Genomic DNA, 10407 nt, shown 5'->3' with positions numbered 1-10407 from the left:
AGAAGCCAGAACTCCTACCTTCTACTCCCTCAAAACAACCTTGATCCATACTCCCAGCGGGGAAGAAGTGATTGGAGGAAGATAAAAGGACTCTGAACTCCAGCTCCATCAGCACCCAGAGAGATAAAAGGAAAAGGAGAGGGACATATGGAGGTAGTTATGCTGTCATGAGTGGCTTAGATGGAAAGAGAGGATTGAATCAGAAAAAAAAAAGGGGGCAACTATGTATGAATGTGGACAGATAGTTGTAGAGATGATGGTTGGCCCATGCCTACAACCTTAGGGGAACTGTGGTGGCTTTCGGTGGGGAGACTGAAGATTCAGAACCTTGGTGGTGGGAATGGTGTGGATTCAAACCCCTGTTGACATATACTTCTGTAATATAAAAATAAATAAATAATTTTTAAAAATTGTTCCTGTTTCAGTCTGGGTGGTGGCGCAGTGGATAAAACACTGAATGTTAAGTATGAGGTCCTGAGTTCAGTCTCTGATGTTGCATGTGCTAGAGTGATACTTCAATTTTTTTAAAAAAATATTTTATTTATTATTGGATAGAGGCAGAGAGAAATTGAGAGTGGGGAGGGAGGTAGAGTGGGAGAGAGACAGATAGACACCTGCTTCACCACTTGTGAAGCTTTCCCCCTGGAGGTGAGGACCAGGGCCTTGCACCTAGGACCTTGCACACTGTAGCATGTGCACTTAAGTAACCAGGTGCACCACCACCTGGCTCCCGTTTTTCTTTTTTTAATTAAAAAAATATTTTTATTTATTTCTTATTAGATAAAGACAGAGAGAAATTGGGAGGGGAGGGAAAGATGGAGAGGGAGAGACAGAGAGACACTGAAGCCCTGCTTCACCACTTGTGAAGCTTCCCTTGCAGGTGGGGACTGGGGACTTGAACCTGGCTCCTTGCACACTGTAATGTGCTCACTTAACCAGGTGCACCACTGCCCAGTTTTTTTAAACTTTATTCTTTCATTTTAACAAAATTTTTATTGTCTTTATTTATTTATTGGATAGAAACATCCAGAAATTGAGAGGCAAGGGGATTGTAGAGAGGTTGAGAGACACCTGTAGCTCTGCTTCACCACTTGTGAAGCTTTCCTTCTGCAGATGAATTTTAACAATTTTTATTGATTCATTTTATTGGTTAGAGACAGAGAGAAACTAAGAGGGGAGGGAGAGACAGAAAGGAAGAGAAAGAGAGACACTTGCAGCACTGAACCTGGGCCCTTGTGCATTGTAACACTACATTCTGCAAGGTGTGCCAATGCCCAAACCCTTAATTTTAAAAAATTTTACCAGAGTCTTGCTCAGTTCGGGTTTATAGTGGTGCTGGGGATTGAACCTGAGAGTTCAGAGCCTCAGGCATAGAAGTTACAATAAAAGGTATTAACATTATGCTGTCTGCCCAGTTGTGTGTGTGTTCGTGTGTAACTGTCCCTGTTACTTTTCCTCTTCTGAAGGGTGAAGCGGGAGAGGTGGCAAGTCAGGAGGGAAGGACTCAGGAGCTGAGGTCAGCTCTGGGTTGCCTAAGTTAGGCCTCTTCACCTCTTGTATGAGTCCTAGAAGGGATTTTCCCAAAGAGGATTGTCAGGAAGCTTAACAGGATCGAGTGACTTAAGTGGCACTAAGCAGTCAGCAGGTGTTAATTCCACCTTTTCTGGAATTCTTGTGCCTTCTGGGCTCCTACCTATAACATCTGTTGTTGGTTCTTACCCAGCACTCACTCACTCGCCTCATAGTCTCAGAACCAGGGTTGTTGGTGGAGCCAACTTCATCCTTAAGGGTGGGGCTTGTGATCCTGTATTGGCCAATTAGAGTACTGCATCCTCTCAGCCAATGAGAGGCAGGGCTGGGATTTTAGCTGGAAGGTTTTTTTGTTGTTGTTGCTCTTGTTATTGTTATAGATAGGACAGAGAAAAACATTGTAATAGATAGGACAGAGAGGAGGGGAAGACAGAGAGGGGGAGAGAAAGATAGACACCTGCAGACCTGCTTCACCGCCTGTGAAGCGACCACCTGGCAGGTGGGGAGCCAGGGACCCCGCATCCTTACACAGGTCCTTGAGCTTCGCGCCATGTGCACTTAACCCGCTGAGCTACCGCCTGACCCCTGAACTTACTTACTTACTTACTTACTTCCTTCCTTCCTTCCTTCCTTCCTTCCTTCCTTCCTTCCTCCCTCCCTCCCTCCCTCCCTCCCTTCCTTCCTTCCTCCCTTCCTTTCTCTCTTTCTTTCGTGTCTTGCTGAATGAATGAAGGCATGGATCATGGAGTTCATCTGGACTTAGAGAGGTGGTGACTTGAACAAGAGCAAATTCAGCAAAAATGGAGAGGAAGCTAGCGATGATGGTGATGAAATGTGAATGCCTCAGTGCAGTTGTGCCTGGTACCATCATTGTTTCCAGCTTTATGGGTGAGAAACCAGGTGGCACAGCCAAGCAGGGGCAGAACAGAGATTTGAACCCAGGCCAACTGGCGCCAGGACTTGTACCCTGAGACTCTAGACGACGCCACAGACTCCTTTGGTGTAAATCCCTCCCGCTGGTCTGTGGAATCCTCTCACCCAGCCTCGTTTTTGAACTCAGCTATTTCTGAGCATCCCCAGGGAGTGTTTCCTGCCTCTGGCAGAAAAATCAGGGGAGAAATGAAAGCCCTGTGGCTTGGCCCTGAGCTCAGTTTGGGCAAGCTCGGGCCAGATCATTCTTTCCTTTCCTTTCATTCTCTCTCTCCCTCTCAATTTCTTTCTTTCTCTCCCTCTCAATTTCTTTCTTCTTCTCCCTTTCTTTCTTCCTTTCTTTCCTTTCTCTTTCTTTCTTTCTTTCTTTCTTTCTTTCTTTCTTTCTTTCTTTCATTCAACAGAAAGGTAGAGAGGGAGAGAGGGTGAAAGAGACCACAGCACCATTGTCCTTTAATGCGATGGAGGCCAGGCTTGAACTTGAACTTTGCACATGGTAAAGCAGCACACTATTTAAGTGATCTGTTTTGCTGCCCCCTGACCAGCCTTTTTCAGATATATATGGAGAGAGACAGGCAGGCAGACAGGCAGACAACACAGTACTTAAGTTTCCACTGGTGCTGTAGTAGTGCCAGGTGCTATGTGGTGTGCCAGGGACTTGAACTTAGGTCACACACATGTCGGGGCAGGCATCCTGGCATGTGAACTATTTCAGTGAACTTCAGTCTCTCTCTATTTCTCTCCCTTGCTCCTCCTCCTTTTTCTCTTTCGTTTCCTCTTTTTTTCTCTTTCTTTCTTCTATTCAGTTCTCCCTACTGTCTGAAATAAAACCCAAGTTAGCTTGTCTCTGAGTTGTCCTGCTTGAGGCCCATTTGGGTTTTCTAGGTCTCAGCACAGTCACCACCACCACTTAATACAATATAGTTCCCAGGACTCTACACACACAGGTGTGTTTGCACATCTGGGGCAGAGCTGATGGGGAGGAACACCCGACAGAGTCCCTGAATGATGCTGGGATCCTGAATGAAGATGTCTTTGTAGGAACTGGAAAACTTCAAGGTTAAAAATTGTGCTGGATGGGAGTATGGATCGACCTGTCAATGTCCATGTTCAGTGGGGAAGCAATTACAGAAGCCAAACCTTCCACCTTCTGCAACCCATAATGACCCTGGGTCCATACTCCCAGAGGGATAAAGAATAGGGAAGCTATCAGGGGAGGGAGTGGGATACGGAGTTCTGGTGGTGGGAATTGTGTGGAGTTCTACCCCTCTTATCCTATGGTCTTCTTGATATTTCCATTTTATAAGTAAATATTAAAAGAACAAAAGAAAAGCTGTTCTGGCAGGGGGACAGGGAACTCCTGGGCTGGAATGGTCTGGTGATAGGACCTTGGAGAAGGGCATTCTATTCTTTGGATCTTTGGGTCCAAGTTCCACCTCAACTACCATTTAATGCTGTCTAACTTCTCTGAGGCTTGGTTTACTCAGCTGAGAACCAGGTTAAAAGGAAAAACACTCAGTATCTTTTTAGCTGTTAGTTATAACAGACACTGTGCTCAGCACTCAGCATGGAGAAAAGTATCAAATCCTTGCAACCCCAAAAAGAGGGTTCTGCAATTATTAATTTTTCAGGAGATGAAAATGAGGCTTGGAGTGGTCAAGTTGCTTGCCCAACATCACATAGTTGCTGTGGTTATTATTGTTGTTGTTGATGTCGTTGTTGTTAGATAGGACAGAGAGAAATGGAGAGAGGAGGGGAAGACAGAGAGGGGGAGGGAAAGACAGACACCTGCAGACCTGCTTCACCGCTTGTGAAGTGACTCTCCTGTAGGTGAGGAGTCGGGGGGGCTCTAACTGCTATCCTTATGCCAATCCTTATGTGCTTAACCCACCGTGTCACCGCCTCACCCCTGTGTTGGATTTTTAACTCATCATCTGATCTATTGATACTTTCTTTTTTTTGCCAACACAAGGAAGGGACCTGGTGCCTGGCTTGGAATACACTCTGTATTAAATGTTTGTTGAATGACTGAATAAAACATAGAGTTGGCTGTCTATGTTGGTGGAGTGTGTCTGCTACAGACTCCACCCACCGCCCACTGTCTGCCAGCTCAGTGCCATGCCTGGTTTCCACATCTGTTGGCAATGTCAGGAGGTGAATGGGCCTTGGGGGAGGCAGTTCCCGGCCGGGTGTGGAGCCGGGGATTTGGGGAAGGCTTCCAGGGGGAGGGATTTCCTTGGTGGTGAATTTAGCCCAGGCTGAGTAATTCCTCCTTGGGTCCAGAAGTGGCTGGGAGGGCAGGCACAGGGCGTGGGACTCGCCTGTTACAGCAGAGTCTGGAGCTCTGCCAATGCTGGTTCTTGGATCCTAGGCTGCTCCAGGAGGTGCCTCTGTTAACTTAGATGTGTCACATTGACTCTCGTTTCCAAGTTGGTACCATAGGAGCTGTCCTTGAACTGTGGGACTGCTCTGAAACTGGTGGCTGGGTCTGGAGGTGGCACTTGGCTAAACCAGGCTGGGTGTTATTATTGAGTTGAGGACAGGAGCTGAGTGGCTGGCCTGATCACAGAAGCAGCAGGCCCAAGGGCCCTGGCTGAGTCACTTCCCTCTACAAGCCCTGGCTGCCTCCAGCAGCCTTGAGCGGAGACAGGAGGGAATGTTCTCAGAGGCATAAATGAGAAAACAATGACGACCTTAATAATGATGCCTCCACCAAGGGACTCTCAATCACTCACTCCTGGAGCTAATATAGTTTAGCATCATTCATTCATTCATTCATTCACTCATTCATTATTATTGAACACTTACTTTATCCCCAGTTAAGATTGCCAGGTGTAGCAAAAACAAAACCAATCAGACCAGCAACAACACCACCAGAAAGGGGCTGGGTGGTAGCACATAGAACCAAGTGGTGCTTTGATTTCAAGCTCTCGCCTTTCCTTTTTTTTTTTTTTTTTTAATATTTATTTATTTATTCCCTTTTGCTGCCCTTGTTTTATTGTTGTAGTTATTATTGTTGTTGTTATTGATGTCGTTGTTGGATAAGACAGAGAGAAATGGAGAGAGGAGGGGAAGACAGAGGGGGGAGAGACAGAGAGACACCTGCAGACCTGCTTCACCTCTTGTGAAGCGACTCCCCTGCAGGTAGGGAGCCAGGGGCTTAAACTGGGATCCTTATGCTGGTCCTTGCACTTTGCGCCACATGTGCTTAACTCGCTACACTACCGCCTGACTCCCTCTCCCCTTTCCTTCATAAAAATAAATAAATAGGGCTGGTGGAACAGCTCAGTTGGATCTTGCATTGCTTTGCCATGTGTATAACCTAGGTTTAAACTTGGCCCCCATTGCATTGAAGGAAGTTTTGGTGTTGTGGTATCTCTCTACCTCTATCTAAAATAAAGTGATAAAAATAAATACATAAATCTTTTTATTTGTATTTCAGATAAATAGATCATTGTTTTAGTATGCGTATTTTAGTATGAAATATCAGCATAAGTATATCCTGTGGTTAGTTCCCTTTGGCAAGCCCACGTCAGATGTTCTGCTCATACAACCTCATGAGCTGAGGACCCTCATACACTTACCCAGAAGTTCAGAGAAGTGTGTTTTCCTGTCCCTTGATCACTGAGTGAGGTTGGGGATGCCTGTGCCAGGTGAGGGCTTTCATCAGAACCTTAGTCAGTATTAGACACACTCTCATTTCTTTATTAGCAATTCTGAGGACACATGGTCAATGAAGTGACACACACTCCTACCCCAGCCCTCACCTGTTAAGGAAGTCCTTGTGGCACCCAGTGCTGCGGTCTGATACGGACAGAAAGTGGGTCTGGGAGATGGTGGGAAGAACCTCCAAACCATGGGGAAACCAAGAGGGAGAGGGCAGATGGGGCTATGGTTACCAAATCTCTCTCTCTTCATTTTTTTAAAAAATATTTTATTTATTAATGAGAAAGATAGGAGTAGAGAAAGAACCAGCCATCACTCTGGTACATGTGCTGCCAGGGATTGTACTCAGAACTTCATGTTTGAGAGTCCAATGCTTTATCCACTGCGCCACCTCCTAGACCACTCTCTCTTAATTTTTATGAATTATTATTATATTTTTAATATTTATTTATTTCCTTTTTGTTGTCCTTATTTTTATTGTAGTTGTAGTTATTATTGTTGTTGTTATTGATGTCGTCGTTGCTAGGCAGGACAGAGAGAAATGGGGAGAAGAGGGGAAGACAGAGAGGGGGAGAGAATGACACCTGCAGACCTGCTTCATCGCTTGTGAAGCGACTCCCCTGCAGGTGGGGAGCCGGGGGCTCAAACCAGGATCCTTAAGCCACCTACATTTAACCTGCTGTGCTACTGCCCAGCTCCATCTGAATTATTTTTAATTGATTGGACATTGGTTTACAATATCACAAGGTTTTAGGAATACAGTATACTATTCATTGCATTCATCATCACAGTTATTATTTTATTTTATTTATTTATTTTAATGAGAGGTACAGAAAGAAACCTTCTTTCGCTCTTGCTCAGTCTTGGACCTTTTCTGCCTTAGAAAGTAAGACAAAATAACTGGTAGTATGAGTTGGGTGGTGGTACTCTGGTACATGTGTTGCCGAGGATTGAACTCAGGACCTCATGCTTGAGAGTCCAAGGCTTTATCCACTGTGCCACCTCCTGGACTATTTATTTATTTGTTTGTTTGTTTTTAGATATTTATTTATTTATTCCCTTTTGCTGCCCTTGTTTTATTGTTGTAGTTATTACTGATGTCGTCATTGTTGGTTAGGACAGAGAGAAATGGAGAGAGGAGGGGAAGACAGAGAGAGAGAGAAAGACACCAGCAGACCTGCTTCACCGCTTGTGAAGCAACTCTCCTGCAGGTGGGGAGCCCAGGACTCAAACCGGGATCCTTACGCCGGTCCTCACGCTTTGCGTCGCCTGCGCTTAACCCACTGCGCTACTGCCCAATTCCCTACTTATTCTTTATAATATTTTTAAACTTATATATATATATATTTTCCCTTTTGTTGCCCTTGTTTTTTATTGTTATCTTAGTTATTATTGTTGTTGTTGATGTTATTGTTGGATAGGATAGAGAGAAATGGAGAGAGGAGGGGAGACAGAGAGGGGGAAAGGATAGACACCTGCAAACCTGCTTCACTACCTGTGAAGCGACTCCCCCCCTGCAGGTAGAGTGCAGGGGCTGGAACCAGGATCTTTCCTCCCGTCCTTGCGCTTTGAGCCACTTGAACTTAAAACTGCGCTACCGCCTGACTCCCTATTTTTTAAATATATATATTGCCTTCAGGGTTATTGCTGGGCTTGGTGCATACATTACAAATCTACTGCTCCTGAAGGCCATTTCCCCCCCTCATTGTTGCTGTTATTGTTGAATAGGACGGAGAGAAATTGAGAGAGGAGGGGGCAGACAGAGGGGGAGAGATAGACACCTGAAGACCTGCTTCACTGCTTGTGAAGTGACCCCCTTGCAAGTGGGGAGCTGGGAGCTTGAACTGGGATCCTTGCGCAGTCCTTGTGCTTCGCACTATGTGTGCTTAACCCGGTGCACTACTGCCCACTCCCATGTAAAAATTTTTTATTTATCTCATTATTTATTTCTCATCACTGGGACTTCACCACACCTAAATGACTTTTTCAGGCAGAGAGAGAGAGACAGAGATTAAGAAATGGGGAGAAATACCACTGTGCCAAAAATCTTCCTCCAATGTAGTAAAGGCTGGGCAGGTACCCTGTCGAAGTGAGCTCCTTTGTCAGCCTGATTTCTTTCTCTTTTTTTCTTCAAGTATTTAAAAATATGGAGTTGCCTGGGTGGTGCACCTAGTTAAGCACACATATTACAGTGCACCAGGACCTACATTCAAGCCTCTGATCCCCACCTATAGGATGGACGCTTTAAGAGTGGTGAAGCAGAGAGTAGGGTGGTAGTGCAGCGGGTTAAGCGCACGTGGCGCAAAGCGCAAGGACCAGCTTAAGGATCCCGGTTTGAGCCCCCGGCTCCCCACCTGCAGGGGAGCAGCTTCACAGGTGGTGAAGCAGATCTGCAGGTGTCTATCTTTCTCTCCCCCTCTCTGTCTTCCCCTCCCCTTTCTATTTCGCTCTGTCCTATCTAACAACGACATCAATAAAAACAGTAACTACAACAACAATGAAAAACCAAGGACAACAAAAGGGAAAATAAATAAATATTAAACAAAGAATTAATAAAAAAGAGTGGTGAAGCAGATCTATTATTTAGCACAAAAAGAGAGTAACTTTTCCCCCCTTTTGTTGCCCTTTTTTATGTTGTAATTATTATTGTTGTTGTTATTGATATGGTCGTTAGATAGGACAGAGAGGGATGGAGAGAGGAGGGGAAGACAGAGAGGGGGAGAGAAAGATAGACACCTACAGACCTGCTTCATCATCTGTGAGATAACTCCCCTTCAGGTGGGGAGCCAGGGGCTCGAACCGGGATCCTTATGCCCGTCTTTGAGCTTGGCGCCAAGTGCGCTTAGCCTGCTGTGCTACCGCCCGACTCCCAAGAGAGTAACTTTTATTTAGCTCAAAAAGAAGTGAAGAAACAGAAACATTGCCTGCCAAAATAAATGACAATGGAAGACAAATTATTTAACAGGCATTCACTAAGCACCTATATCAGGCTGGGGCTGAGGTAGAGGAGTGTGAGTGAGCAATACATAATCTGTTCTCAGGTACTTCATTCTGATGGCGATTCATCTGAACCTCATAGACAGAAGCACTGGCTATTACCTCCAGAACCTAAAGAAGCAAAGTGCCTCTACCAAAGCAATAAAAGGTAGTTAAAAAAAAAAAAAGCGGTGAAGCAGGGCTGCAGGTGTCTCTCTGCCTCTCTCCCTCTCAATCTTCCCCACCCCCCTTAATTTCTCTCTGTCTCTATCTAATAAACAAATAAAATATTTTTAAAAGAATGAAAAATATGGAGTTGCATGTCATCTTTGTGCAGGTGCCATGCTAATGTCTGTATCGTCCCAATTTTAGTATCTGTGCTGCTGAAGCGAGCACCCTGCTTCTTTCCTTCTTTTTCTTTTTTTGAGAGACAGAGAAGGGATTGGAACACTGACCCAGGGCCATGTGGATGAAGACCATGCACACCACCCTCTGAGCCACTTCCGCACTGAGAGAGACCTGTGTTTCCTGGATTGCGCTAAGTGACTGATTTAAGCCGCACAAGTCAGCCCCGGAGTGTAATCTCTCAGCCCCATGCAATGCTCCTGAAATAAGGATAATGCAGTGAAGTCGCATGGACGCTGGCTGTATGCCATGCACTGTGGTCAGTGTTTTTTGTGTGTGGTGGAATACACATAAAACGTTAGCATTTCTGAATATTTTCAACTGTGCAACTCAGCAGATTCATCGTGTTGTGCAATCATCACCACTATCTCATTCCAGAACATTTTCGTCACTCCAGCAGCAAGCTCTGTACCCATTAGAAAGTCACTCCCCCTCCCCTGCTGAAAACCACTAACCTACTTTCTGTCTCTCTGGATCTGCCTCCTCTGCTATTTCATGTTAATGACACCATGCAGTATGTGACCCGGAGTACCACGTGGAATGCACATCCCTGTTGTAGGATGTCTTGGTTCTTCATCCCTTTTTATCACCGAGTAATAGTCCAAGCCACGTGGAACTAACACACCAGGGTCAGTTCACTCACTAGTTGGTGGGCATTGACCTCCACTTTTTTTCTGAGAACAGTGCTACTGTCGCCATTTCCACCCAAGTTTTTGCTTCAACATCAGTTTCTAATCCTTTTGAGTATAGACCCAGGAGTGGAATTGTTGGGTGATATGTTAATTCTGTGTTTAATTTTTATGGGGAACTGACAGCTAAGTACTTTTTAAAAATATACATATTTCTTTATTTAATAAGAGAGAAAGTAAGAATAGAAATTGCCCTGACATGTAGAGCTGG

General features: G+C 45.1%; 1 pseudogene; it reads right to left on the bottom strand.

The window, feature by feature from the left end:
• Window positions 1-9397: 9397 nt before the first annotated feature.
• On the bottom strand, window positions 9398-9498 carry LOC132542783 (U6 spliceosomal RNA; annotated as a pseudogene).
• Window positions 9499-10407: the final 909 nt, after the last annotated feature.

The sequence above is a fragment of the Erinaceus europaeus genome, chromosome 1 (genome assembly GCF_950295315.1).
Source record: "Erinaceus europaeus chromosome 1, mEriEur2.1, whole genome shotgun sequence".
In the NCBI taxonomy this organism is placed as follows: Eukaryota; Metazoa; Chordata; class Mammalia; order Eulipotyphla; family Erinaceidae; genus Erinaceus; species Erinaceus europaeus.
Note: the sequence above shows the minus strand (reverse complement) of the source record. Positions and strands in the feature narration are given on the sequence as shown.